Below are 14203 nucleotides of genomic sequence, written 5' to 3' on the forward strand. Positions count from 1 at the left end.
TACTGCTGTGTGCACATTGGTTCTTCCACAGAATCAGGAACACTTATGAGTAGTTTGGTGCAGAGGCAGTATTTGTGGTAGATGGGAGTGCATGAGAGAAATCTGATTTATTTTACTTACATTTTAATCCCATCCATTCCTTCAAGGATCTAAGACTCACCACCTACCCCAGCAAGTTATGCATGGTGGAGAGAAAAAGGGGCAAGTGAAGACATGAGAGAAGAGAAAAAGAGTTGTGGGTCAGCCCCAGCCTTTTCATTGTACTCTTAAGCAGCCTCCCGTTCACTTCAGTGAGACTTGAACAGGAGAACTTCCTAGGGTGATTGTGTCCCATGAGACTGAGCTGTTTGTTTCCAACTCAGCCTCCATTAATGGTGTCACAAATACACCATCTAACCCACGCTGTTTCATGATAAGGCCATCAGGCTACACACGGATTTTCTGCATACTGCCCTGGTTCTAGCAGTTTGCAATGCCATGGTGAAAATTGTCCCTGTGCAGCCACTAATTTGGCACACAGAGTAGCTTCCAGTGTCCTCCTATTTGTATGTGTACTTTTGTAGTCTGAATGGATGAGAGGAAGCTCTAAAAGTGTTTGTGTGAATAAACAAACTGGGAAAGAAATGAACAGAACAAGGGGCGACATTTTGGGATGGTAAGGGGATCCCCTCAACAAAAATTATTTTTAAACTAGCTGTGGTTATTTCTCAGGAGCATCTATATCTCTGCTGAAGTAACTTATCTTCACTGACTGTTAAAAACATCAAATGGGCTTGTGCAGTAGCTAGGAGTGCCAAAGGCATAAATACTTTTATTTTAAAAATAAACAAGCAAAGCAGAGGGGAGGGGAGGCTGCTGTGTGACCTGTGTTGATAATACTGCTACAGGTATAATGAGGTATTAAAATGTAAATGCAACAAATGCTCTTAAAAGAGAGAGAGTTTTATTTATTTATTACATTTCTTTTCATGATTGAAACCCAAGGCAGCTTACATATGGTTCCCAGGCAGTCTTCCATCCAGGCACTGACCAGACCTGACCCTACTTAGCTTCAGCAGGGAGCTGGTCTCATGTGCCTTCAGACCATAGCCTGGTAGTTTTGCAATTTAATCTTGAATCTATCCCAGATCAGGTCTCAGTCAATCTTTTCCACACACCCTTTTATTTAAACCTGGGGGCTCATTCCCATGAGTTGAGATAAAAATCAAGTCAGTTAAACCTATTTGAAAACCCATGGTATTGTGCCCTAAGACTATGAAAGCCAGAGGTTTCTGGCTGCAGCAGTAAATTATTCACACTGTATTTCAGGGAACATTTCACAGCGAGGTCAGATGGTTTTCAATATTATTATCATCATGTAAAGACTTAGGAGGCTGTGGCCTGCTTTTCCTGCTATATGGTCTTAGCTCAGCACCCTAGCCTAATTTAGATACTGTTCTGGGTTTTATATTGTTTTTAATCTGTTCTTAGATAAAATGTGTCAGATTTGTATTATTTTAATTTTGTTTTGTAGTATTTGTATTAAGATTATTTTTATGTAAAGATACTTTTTAATGTAAAGGTTGACTGAGAGTAGTGGTTAGCATGTTGGACTAGGGCCTGGGGGCCAGTCACTGCCTCTCAACCTAATTTACCTCACTGGGTTGTTGTGGGGATTAAATGAGTAGGGGGAGAACCATGTATGCCACCTTGAGCTCCTTGGAGAAAAGGGGGGATATAAATGCAATAAATAATAAATGTTATTGAATATTACTGTTTCTAGATGGTATTTGTGCTATATTAGCTGTATCGTATTAGCTTCCACTCTGTGAAGGCTTTTGCCTTAAAAAGTGGGATAGAAATACTTGAAGAAATAAATAAGTGATGGGCAAAGGAGACAAACCATGGTGTCACAGAGCAAGGTGGTCACTTCTCTTTTGGTTCAAACCAAGATATGTTGTCCAGTGAACTGGCTATGAAAGCAGAATTCATCTCATTCCAGCACCATGAACAGCTCCCTAGAATTACAGGAGTCTTGACTATCACCAAATGATTGTGTAAGGCTTAAGTCTGAGAAGGCATTTCTTAAGGTATGCATGGGTACTGTTGTGGGGAGGCCGCTGAGGTAGTAAGCAATGGAAGAATCATTGGTCTGAAATGTGAGCAGGGCACAACTCACCAGAAAATTATTCTGCACAAACCCCATTCAGGTGTTCTAATTATGATTCCAACCATGGGTCTTTAGGCAGACTATATATCCAAATAAATTAATGGTGGGGATTTATATCTTTAGGTGGCTAGTTCTCAGGGCACTGAATATAACTTTTTATATAAAACCAATGAAATCTAACAATTAATATAAAAACAGTATAAAATTAGCAGCAGGAAAAACAGACAGATAAAACAATACATAAAAGGGGGGATGTAAAAGGCATGAATGTAAAAGGACTTCACCTAGCACCAGAAAGACATCATCACTGGTACTGGACAAGCCTTCCTGGATAGTATATTCCAAAGTTGGATCACCACAGCTGAGGAGGCAGTACTTTGTGTCATACCACGCACCTTGTTTCTGAAAGGGGGGGGCATAGAATGGCTTGGAAACAGCTCTTAGTAGCCAGGTAGGCTCATATGGGAGGAGGCAGTCCTTAGTGTCCCCTAGTCCCAAGCTATTTAAGACTTTAAAGATTAAAATTGGTATCTTGTATTGGACCCAAAAATGGAGACAGTGCAGCTATTATAAGACTGGCAAGATGGGCTCCAGATGCCCTGTCCCAGTTAGCAGTCTGGCTGTTTTATTTTGTACTCACTTCAGTTTCTGGAACTGCCTTCAAGTACAACACAATGCAGTAATCCAGCTGGTATGTTACAAGAGCAAGCCTAACTATAACCAGACTATCCCTGTCCACAAATAGCGTAGTGGTGCAAGGTATTAATATTTTTTAAAAGAAATGTACTAAAAGATACTTCTGGGCTCCAGTTACACTCAAGTATTAAACTGGGTGTGCCCCAGCCAAATTAAGCATTTTAATGATCTTTTGTTTTGATTTATTTATTTATTTGAATTATATCCCGCCCGTCCTCCCATTAAGCATTAACTGGTCCACACCCTGTGGTTGCAACCCAGCTGCAAACCAGTTACTAGCCTTTCCCAACCGGTATGCCTCCAGATGTTGTTGGCCCACAACTCCCATCAGCCTCAGCCATTAGCAATGCTGGCTGAGGCTGATGGGAGTTGTGGTCCAGCAACATCTGGAGGCACACTGGTTGGGAAAGGCTGAGTTAAGCACTTGTAAGTCTATCGATTTAAATCCAAGGGTTATGCAATGTTAACTGACCAAACTGAGCTCAGATTTATGATCGTTTTCTTGAGAGATTTGTATAAAAATCCTGTCCTCTCTCTTCTCTGTCTTTTCTCTTGCCTTTCAAGGCAACAATGCCACACAACAATGCCAGAGAACCTTCTTGGCGATCACTCATGACCAAGTAAGATTGTCTTCCAAAACATAGTCTAACAATGGATCCGTCTGAATTTGTATCCACCACCGATGTACCAGACTATGACTAGGGGCTTCTGGATTTCACAGTCCTGCCCCCATCGCCATTTAATCACCATGGGACTTTTGTTATGGAAGATGCCTGTGCATGAATTTGTTTTATGTGGGGAGATCGGTGCACGACGATCAACACACAATCTTGACAGAAAAAGGCTTTGATCCAATGGCATGGGTACCATGACAATTGGAAGTCCTTTATCTGCTGCAGCCTTCATCCACCACAGCCGTTGTAACATACACGTTGTTATCCTCTGCCTATTCTGCTGTTGAAGACTTTCTTGGATCATTCTTTGTCTGGTTCCTCTCCCTTGACCTTACTGCCATGGGTGACCCTGCTGGGAGTACATGACTCCCGACGGCATTGCTCACAGGGCTTATTGGAACACGCAAGCCCACTCACCACTACAAGGTGACAATCCAGTGAGGATCATACAGCGAGAACCAACCCCCGCTCAGCTATGAAGCTTACCTTAAGCCTGTCACTGTCTCTCAGCCTAAGTTACCTCACAGAATTGTGAGGATGAAATGAGGAGGGAGACAGCATGAATGCCACTTGGAGCTCCTTGGAGGAAAGATGGGATATAAATGCAATAAGTAAATAAATAAACAAATGACAGTAGTGCTCTAGGGGAATGGGTGGACATTTAACTCTGTACTTGGGAACATAGCAGCACTCGGTGGACAACCTGTGGCATTTTATTGAATACAGTATAGCAAATGTGACATATTTAATGTATGAGGATGTATGACACAGCTGCTGCTGCCCTGACAGAGATGCAGGAGGAGAGGGGGAGGGGGATCTCCTTGCCTACACAGGTGTCAAATTGCATCCCTTCTGAGGGATCCAAATGAATGGATCAAAAGCCAAGGAAAAAATAGTGCTCCCATTAATTAACTTTTTTCTCCTCTCAGATTCCAAGTGAGCTGAGATTCAAGCCCATGGGCAGCATCTTGAGATTAATATTCATTCCATGAGGCAAGCAGCAGGGATGGGTGCCCACAAAAGATAATGGAAGAGATCCTCAAATGGACCCCAAGAAAAAAGCTGCACAACTGATGAATAAATATAGCCTCGCATAGCAAATTGAGCTCTGTCACTCTAGAGGCTTTGATGTAGAAAGAGGAAAACAATAAGTTGTGCAAAAGAAATTCAGTATGCTTTTTTGGTGCAGAGAAGGCAGGCAGAGTGCAGATTCTCCATGCTGTTCTGAAGAGATAAGATAAGGATGAATAAAGCCAAATGAATCTAGTTCAATAAAGTGGACTATGCATCATCTGACTAATGCTTTCCCTTTAAAGAGGGAGAGGGTCTCTAAACATTAATTTTGCATTCTCATCATTATCTGCGTGCATCAGCCTTATTGAAGTCCATGGGACTTACTTCTGAGTAACTATCCATAGACTAGTGTTGTGTGTTCCATTGATATTCAGCAGAATCAAGCATGTACAGAATTATTTCTCCTAAAATCTCAAACGTCCATCCCTCTATTTGTATGTGGATAATATAGTTCTATTGTCTTTAAAACAAGATTGGCTTGGATAATTTATTGAATCACTTTGGTGTGTAATCTACACACTGGGTAATCAGGCAAAAACAACAACAGGGCTCATACATCTCTATTAGTTGTTTGGGACAGGGAATTTTGGCAGGAGCTCTGTCCTCCTTTTCTCCTGGCTGAGGAAAGTTTTTTTCTCATTTTTTTCCTTTTAATGGTTTATGGATTTGAAAGTCGCTGCCAATGGCAATGTTCTCCCAGTATGTATCGGCATTCATGAGTTCAGATGCCTTCAAAACAAACATTGTTCTTGGATTGCATGATGTCCCTGTCCAGGACAGTATGGATTATATTCAGTTCTCTTATTGCTCTGTATGGTATAAACATCTTAAGGGTTCATATAAACTCCATAATTACTTGTTTTATCTGTTTACATAATACACCAGGTCCCTTGGGAGTTGTGGCACTGGTTTGCTGTGATAACACATGTCAAGGGAAATAAGAGATGGAACCAGAAACCTCATGTTCTGTTCTGTGGTTAGAGTAGACCCATTGAAGTGAACAAACATAAGTAACTTAGGTTCTGTAATTTCAATGGGTCTATTCTGAGTGCAACTGGCTGTTATGGGGGTTTGTTATGTTTTCTGGTATTATGTATTTATGTTGATAATGTGTTGTAAATTGCTTGGAGACCTTCAGGAAACTAAGAAGTAAAATAAATATATTATTAACACCTTGGCTGTATACAACCCCCAGAAGTGGATTGGACTGTGAAAGACCAACCCAAATTGTGTTTGCATTTTCACAAATTTGTAGGGCAGTCCAATATCTCAGAGAGGACATCAGGTCTCCTGCTCCCCTGGTGCATTCACTATAGCTGCCCAATTTCCCTGCTTTTTAAAGTTTGATAGAATTATGTGTTGGCTATAGGTACATTCTTAAACTGCAAAGTTTTTTGCCTATTAGTGAATTTTAATAAGAGGGGAAACTCAAAATGGCAGTTGCTACCTATGTCCAAATTGGAGAGAAAAGGGCCCTGCCTTCTTACCAGGTAAGAGTTGGAAGAGGCTTCTTCTGGTCACCTTCACACCCAGAGCATCCAGCAATGAATCCATGAGTACCCAAAATTATGACAGGAGTCCCTAATTCTTTCCAGGACTCAGGACAAATTTATTTTCTTTTTCTAAAGCTCAGAAACTAGCCACTATTTGTCTGTATGCCACAGTATATATTTGCATCACTGCTTATTTAAAAATTCCTGTTGTTCCATAAGTGTTCAATAAGAAAAAGAGAAAACAGGATATGTGTATTCAGGTGACCCACTGAATATAAGGAAAACCAAAGTATGAGAAAAAAGGAAAAGGATTAGTTTCAAAAAATTATGATTTTAAATAAATTCTTGTAAATTAATCTATTTACCAAAATGCAACTGTTTAAATAAATCTAAATAAACTGAATGGATGAATACTGTCTCTTACTCTTTTGTTCCAAATGTTAATACATAAATCCCATTTCTCAATGAACTGATTACACTGTTGATATTTTAATTTGCTTGTTGGGTAGATCAGTTTAAACATCTGGACTACTTCCCATATTTTTATTTACCAGTTCATCCAAGTTGAACTGTTTTTGTTTTGTCATAAATGAGCAATGCAAATTCTGGCTAATTAATAAAATTGAGATCAATTTAACAAGACTGAAGCAGAACCAGCTAACAAAAACTGCCATCCCCACCTTGCCAGATTTTTTTATTCCCCTTTTTGTAGGAGTTGTTTTTTTAAATGGCAGCAGCTCCACACAGTGATCATGAAATCTCCTGTCTGGCTTGTGAAGTAAATGAAATGAAAATGTCTGTCATGTGCATTGGGCCTGCACCTTGAGTCAAGAGCGCTCTTTGCTTCTCTAATTGCTCCCTAAAGCACTGTTATCGCTCAGGGACTCAGGCAGGCCACCTGCAAGAGTGGCGAAAGGCACAGCAGTACTTGCTTTGATACACAGAATGGTGGGCAGCGCTCTCGCTCGCTCGCTCTCTGCAGGAAGAGGGAAAAGGCTTTTTGCTGTTGCTTATTGGGAATCATAAATGCTTACTAATGTACCTCAAATGATTCAGAGATCTGCCAGTAGATCTCAATCTACCTTCTGCCTGTCCCTGCAACAAAAGATGGCAATAATCAGTATATCAGCTGAGGCTTAAAATGAAACAGCAGCTGCTGCTGCAGTATAAAACTGCCTGATAATTTGCTCAGAGTGTATGCTTGCTCAGACAGTGGCAACTTGACCTGGTGCCTAAAACTAGACAGGAAGGGAGCCAGGCCTGTCTGCAGAGGAAGCATATTCCATAATCTGGGTGTCTTGCAGGTAGATTGCAACCAAGGTCCCTGAACTTTACTTTTATCATTAGGAGTGTCACCCATTTAAAGGAATCAGTCAGTTAATTGTATACAGTTATGCAGTGAAATCCTATACATGTCTACACAGAAATAAGTTCTACTGAGTTCAATAAGTTGCTGTTATTATTATTTTGATTTGTTACCTGCCCTTCATCCTAAGGCAGTGATTCTCAAACGGTGCGCCGCAGCACACTGGTGCGCCGCAAGAGGTGACTAGGTGTTCCGTGAATATTATGAAAGTATATTTTAAAAGTGAGAAGAAACCCATTTGTATAGAGATTTATTGCATCCATGATCAATTAATAGCTAGGCTAGGCCCCTTAAAATATATTAATATATTTTTAATTTTGTACACAAAGTGCGCCAGAACATTTTTATATGTTTTACAGTGCGCCGTGAACCAAAAAAGTTTGAGAACCACTGTCCTAAGGTGCCAGCACAGGTCACAACAAATTAAAATACAACACTGAAAACAGTTTAAAACAAATGATAATCACAAGAAAAAAGTGTGGGTCCCTGCCTTGCCACTTTCCCTGTGGGATCCAACATTGGATCAAAACATGGCACAAGATGAGGTGATGGCCACTGGCTTAGATGGCTGTGAATGGCAACTAAAATTTATAGAGGACAATGAGGCCTATCAATTAGCCATATGGACCCTCCATATCTACATCTGGATACCAGTTGCTGGAGGTGGGGAACAGCAGGTGAGAGCTTTTGCCTTCATACCCTGTTTATGGGCTTCCCAGAAGGCATCTGCTTGTCGGTGGTGGGAAACCATTTCCTATGTCAGGTGGTGGCTCAACCTGCAGCTCTGGTCACTAACCACAAGGGGCAGCAGCTTGACATGGGGATACAGGCTGATGGTTCCAACTTCAACAGCACTCACACTGGTCACTGAGGCTGGGACTAATAAATAAGAGTGTCAGAAGGAGAGAAAGAAAGGATGGAAGGATCTAGGCAAATTGCATGAAGTACTAGTTTCCCTCTATTCAGCACTGGTTAGGCCTCAAGTACTGCATCCAGTTCTGGACATCGCACTTTAAGAAGGATGCAGATAAACCCAAAGAGGTTCACAGGAGGGTAACAAGAACAATTAGGGGACTGGAAACAATGCCATATGAGGAGAGACGGAAAGAACTGGGCACATTTAGCCTGGAGAAGAGAAGACTGCGGGGAGATATGATAGCACTCTTCAAGTACTTGAAAGGTTGTCACACAGAGGAAGGCCAGGATCTCATCTCAATCATCCCAGAGTGCAGGACACAGAATAATGGGCTCAAGTTACAGGAAGCCAGATTTCAGCTGAACATTAGGAAAAACATCCTGACTGTTAGAGAGGTACAACAATGGAACCAATGACCTAGGGAGATGGTGGGCTCTCCAACATGGAGGCATTCAAGAAGCATCTCGACAGGCATCTGTCGGGTATGCTTTAAGTTGGGTTCCTGCATTGAGCAGGACTCAATGGCCTGAGGCCCCTTCTAACTCTACGATTCTAATGATTCTTTGATTTTATGATTCTAAGTGAGAGACTGGCAGGGAGTGCCCTTCTGTGAAGTCAGCTCCCTGCCAGCACCCTAATTTTTGGATGATGCCTTTTGAAATTTCCCTTTTGCTGTATTCCTAGTCCCATCCATGAACTGGGGGGCGGGGATGACCTTCTATTACCTTTGTAGTGATAGGAAGATGAAGAGCACCAGAAGGTTTCCTTCAGTCAGAGGAGTTTGCTTATCCCTTCGAGGTGACAGTGTTCATAACGTCTTCATCTAAATTTGGCAGTGTGTAGGTGGGGTGGGGAAGCTTTCATATGCAAACCTCACTGATCAATTTTAACCAGGAAAACAAAACCCATAACCATAAATACACTTCTACCGCACCCCATGCAAGTAATATTAGAATCTATATTTTCACATTTCTCTTGTATGGCACAGTTATCACAAAATCAATTACTTCAACACAATATTTAATTACCAAAATGTTTGCCTTTCTAACAGCTTGCACAGACTGGGGGATTCTGCACATTATAAGTCCCACTTAGTTAAAATAAAGTATTCTAATCAATTTGTTGAATAGGCTCAGTGCTCACTTTTTCCATTGGCGTCTTGCTGTGGCTTTGTCATGCTACATTTTTTTGTGTAATAAAAACAGAGCAACACTCATATCACAGCTCTTTTATAGCGTCAACTCCAGCTACAACAGAGACCACACCCTCCTCCAGGATATTTTTAAAAACACTACCCTTGACCCAGTAAGAGAAACCTAGGCGTACATGGCAACTTACTGCGTATGAATCATTCATTTAAAGCATATCACTTAGGAACAAAGGAAACTGCCTTATACAGAGTCAGCCCATTGGTCCATCTATCTCAGTATTGTCTACACTGATTGGCAGTGGCTCGTCAGGGTTTCAGGCAGGATTCTCTCCCAGCCCTACCTGGAGATGCAGTCAGAGATTGAACCTGGGACCTTCTGCATGCAAAGCAGATGCTCTGCCACTGAGCTAGAGCCTTTCCAAAGGACCCTGGGAACTGTGGTTTACCCCTCACAAAGCTACAGTTTTCAGTACCCTTAACAACCTACGTGAGAGGCATTGTGGCGTAGTAGTTAGATTGGACTACGACCTGGGAGACCAGGGTTCAAATCCCCACACAGCCATGAAGCTCACTGGATGACCTTGGGCCAGTCACTGCCTCTCAGCCTCAGAGAAAGGCAATAGTAAACCCCCTCTGAACACTGCTTACCATGAAAACCCTATTCGTATGGTCACCATAAGTTGGAATCGACTTGAAGGCAGTCCATTTCCATTTTAACAGCCTACAGTTTCCAGGAAAGCCATGTGTTTTTGATGTGCTTTAAATGTATGATGTGTGTACACAGCCTAAAAAGAAAAGCCCTGTTGGATCAGATTAAAGGCCCATCCATTCCAATATCCTCTTCTCACAGTGGCGAGCCAGACACCTGTGGGAAGCCCACAAGCAACCCACAGGCACAGCAGCACTTTCCCTACATGTGCTGCCCAGCAACTGGTAGAATCAGAATCGTAGAGTTGGAAGGGGCCTATAAGGCCATTGAGTCCAACCCCCTACTCAATGTAGGAATCCAACTTAAAGCATACCCAACAGGCTGCTGTCCAGCTGCCTCCTGAGTGCCTTCAGTGTTGGAGAGCCCACCACCTCCCAAGGTAATTGGCTCCATTGTCGTACCACTCTAACAGTTAGGATGTTTTTCCTGATGTTCAGCCAAAATCTGGCTTCCTGGCATTCTGCCTCTGACACTAGAGGTAGTACATAGTCATCAAGGTTTGTGGCCATTTATAACTTTATCATTCGTGAATTTGTCTAACTCCCTTATAAAGCCATCCAAGTTGGTGGCCATCACTAAATCTTGTGAGAGCTAATTCCATAGCTTATCTACACACTGTGTGAAGGACTTCCTTTTGTCTGTCCAGAACCTTCCAACATTACTGAGGTTGACACTTTTCTGGATTCACATCCCCATCATGATGCTCACCTCTGAATCCCACTGACTAGACATATCTTGTCTTTAGCAGCACCATAGTTGGTTGCTTTTAGCAGGACAATCAAGACCTATTTACCTCAATGGAATTCTTGTGTTGCTGATCTAAATTCCACATTGTTTTACTTATTTGAAATATTTATGTGCCTCTCTTCTTCAAAAAATTAACTCCAGGGTGGTGCCACGATAATGCAGCCATTAAAAATACAACCACAAACAACCATAAAACACCAAGAAGAAAACAGCAGATAAAAGCTTACAGATAAATACTTTAAAAGCCTTGGTGATTAAAAAGGTTTTCATCTGGTGTCCAAAAGATATTGAAGTTGATGCCAGTCAAGCTTTTCTGGGAAGATCATTCCATAACCAGGGAGCCAGAGCAAGAACGTAGAAGTCAGATACTGTGTAGGAACATAGGAGGCTTTATACTGAGTCGAACCATTGATCCATCTACTTAGTCCTGTCAACAGTGTGTAGGCTCTACACTGACTTTGGCAGGAGCTCTCCAGGATTTCAGACAGGGGTCTCTCATTCTAAAGATAAGCAGAAACATCAACAAAAACCCTGGGACCCATTTAGGATGCAGAATAGCTTAATTCCACATTACTGTAAGATGTGGAACAGAAATGTGCAGGTAAATGTGATAAGAAAAATGAAATTATATAATATGAATTGGCCCAAAACATACTTGAGTGTCAGTGATATACTGACATTAGAGAAAGTTACTTACAGCCGTTCCAAAAGAAAATGCAATACTGGGGTGTGAAAGAGAAACTCAGTTTTCGGTTACAAACAACAAATCAGTATGTAATCCAGAGGGTCACTGCATCTGCACTGAAGGCTGCTTAGATGCAGAGAAAAGTTTCTGGATTCTATCTCTGTAAAGCATCATAGAGATTTGGAGATATAAGAACATAAGAACGTAAGAAGAGCCTGCTGGATCAGGCCAGTGGCCCATCTAGTCCAGCATCCTGTTCTCACAGTGGCCAACCAGGTGCCTGGGGGAAGCCCACAAGCAGGACCCGAGTGCAAGAACACTCTCCCCTCCTGAGGCTTCCAGCAACTGGTTTTCAGAAGCATGCTGCCTCTGACTAGGGTGGCAGAGCACAGCCATCATGGCTAGTAGCCATTGATAGCCCTGTCCTCCATGAATTTGTCTAATCTTCTTTTAAAGCCATCCAAGCTGGTGGCCATTACTGCATCTTGTGGGAGCAAATTCCATAGTTTAACTATGCGCTGAGTAAAGAAGTATTTCCTTTTGTCTGTCCTGAATCTTCCAACATTCAGCTTCTTTGAGTGTCCACGAGTTCTAGTATTATGAGAGAGGGAGAAGAACTTTTCTGTATCCACTTTCTCAATGCCATGCATAATTTTATACACTTCTATCATGTCTCCTCTGACCCGCCTTTCCTCTAAACTAAAAAGCCCCAAATGCTGCAACCTTTCCTCGTAAGGGAGTCGCTCCATCCCCTTGATCATTCTGGTTGCCCTCTTCTGAACCTTTTCCAACTCAATAATATCCTTTTTGAGATGAGGCAACCAGAACTGTACACAGTATTCCAAATGCGGCCGCACCATAGATTTATACAATGGCATTATGATATCGGCTGTTTTATTTTCAATACCTTTCCTAATTATCCCTAGCATGGAATTTGCCTTTTTCACAGCTGCCGCACACTGGGCCGACATTTTCATCATGCTGTCCACTACAACCCCGAGGTCTCTCTCCTGGTCGGTCACCGCCAGTTCAGACCCCATGAGCGTATATGTGAAATTCAGATTTTTTGCTCCAATATGCATAATTTTACACTTGTTTATATTGAATTGCATTTGCCATTTTTCCGCCCATTCACTCAGCTTGGAGAGGTCTTTTTGGAGCTCTTCGCAATCCCTTTTGGTTTTAACAACCCTGAACAATTTAGTGTCGTCAGCAAACTTGGCCACTTCACTGCTCACTCCTAATTCTAGGTCATTAATGAACAAGTTGAAAAGTACAGGTCCCAATACCGATCCTTGAGGGACTCCACTTTCTACAGCCCTCCATTGGGAGAACTGTCCATTTATTCCTACTCTTTCTGCTTCTTAACCAATTCCTTATCCACAAGAGGACCTCTCCTCTTATTCTATGACTGCTAAGCTACCTCAGAAGTCTTTGGTGAGGTACCTTGTCAAACGCTTTTTGAAAGTCTAAGTACACTATGTCCACTGGATCACCTCTATCTATATGCTTGTTGGCACTCTCAAAGAATTCTAATAGGTTACTGAGACAGGACTTTCCCTTGCAGAAGCCATGCTGGCTCTGCTTCAGCAAGGCTTGTTCTTCTATGTGCTTAGTTAATCTAGCTTTAATAATACTTTCTACCAGTTTTCCAGGGACAGAAGTTAAGCTAACTGGCCTGTAATTTCTGGGATCCCCTCTGGATCCCTTTTTGAAGATTGGCGTTACATTTGCCACTTTCCAGTCCTCAGGCACGGAGGAAGATCCGAGGGACAAGTTACATATTTTAGTTAGCAGATCAGCAATTTCATATTTGAGTTCTTTGAGAACTCTCGGGTGGATGCCATCCGGGCCTGGTGATTTGTCAGTTTTTATATTGTCCATTAAGCCTAGAACTTCCTCTCTCGTTACCACTATTTGTCTCAGTTCCTCAGAATCCGTTCCTGCAAATGTTAGTTCAGGTTCAGGGATCTGCCCTATATCTTCCACTGTGAAGACAGATGCAAAGAATTCATGTAGCTTCTCTGCAATCTCCTTATCGTTCTTTAGTACACCTTTGACTCCCTTATCATCCAAGGGTCCAATCGCCTCCCTAGATGGTCTCCTGCTTTGGATGTTTTTATGTTCTTAGCAATGTGCTCCTCAAATTCTTTTTTAGCATCCCTTATTGTCTTCTTGCATTTCTTTTGCCAGAGTTTGTGTTCTTTTTTATTTTCTTCATTCGGACAAGACTTCCATTTTCTGAAGGAAGACTTTTTGCCTCTAAGAGCTTCCTTGACTTTGCTCGTTAACCATGCTGGCATCTTCTTGGCCCTGGCGGTACCTTTTCTGATCTGCGGTATGCACTCCAGTTGAGCTTCTAATATAGTGTTTTTAAACAACTTCCAAGCATTTTCGAGTGATGTGACCCTCTGGACTTTGTTTTTCAGCTTTCTTTTTACCAATCCCCTCATTTTTGTGAAGTTTCCTCTTTTGAAGTCAAATGTGACTGTGTTGGATTTTCTTGGCAATTGGCCATTTACATGTATGTTTAATTTAATAGCA

The sequence above is a fragment of the Rhineura floridana genome, chromosome 14 (genome assembly GCF_030035675.1).
Source record: "Rhineura floridana isolate rRhiFlo1 chromosome 14, rRhiFlo1.hap2, whole genome shotgun sequence".
Lineage (NCBI taxonomy): Eukaryota > Metazoa > Chordata > Lepidosauria > Squamata > Rhineuridae > Rhineura > Rhineura floridana.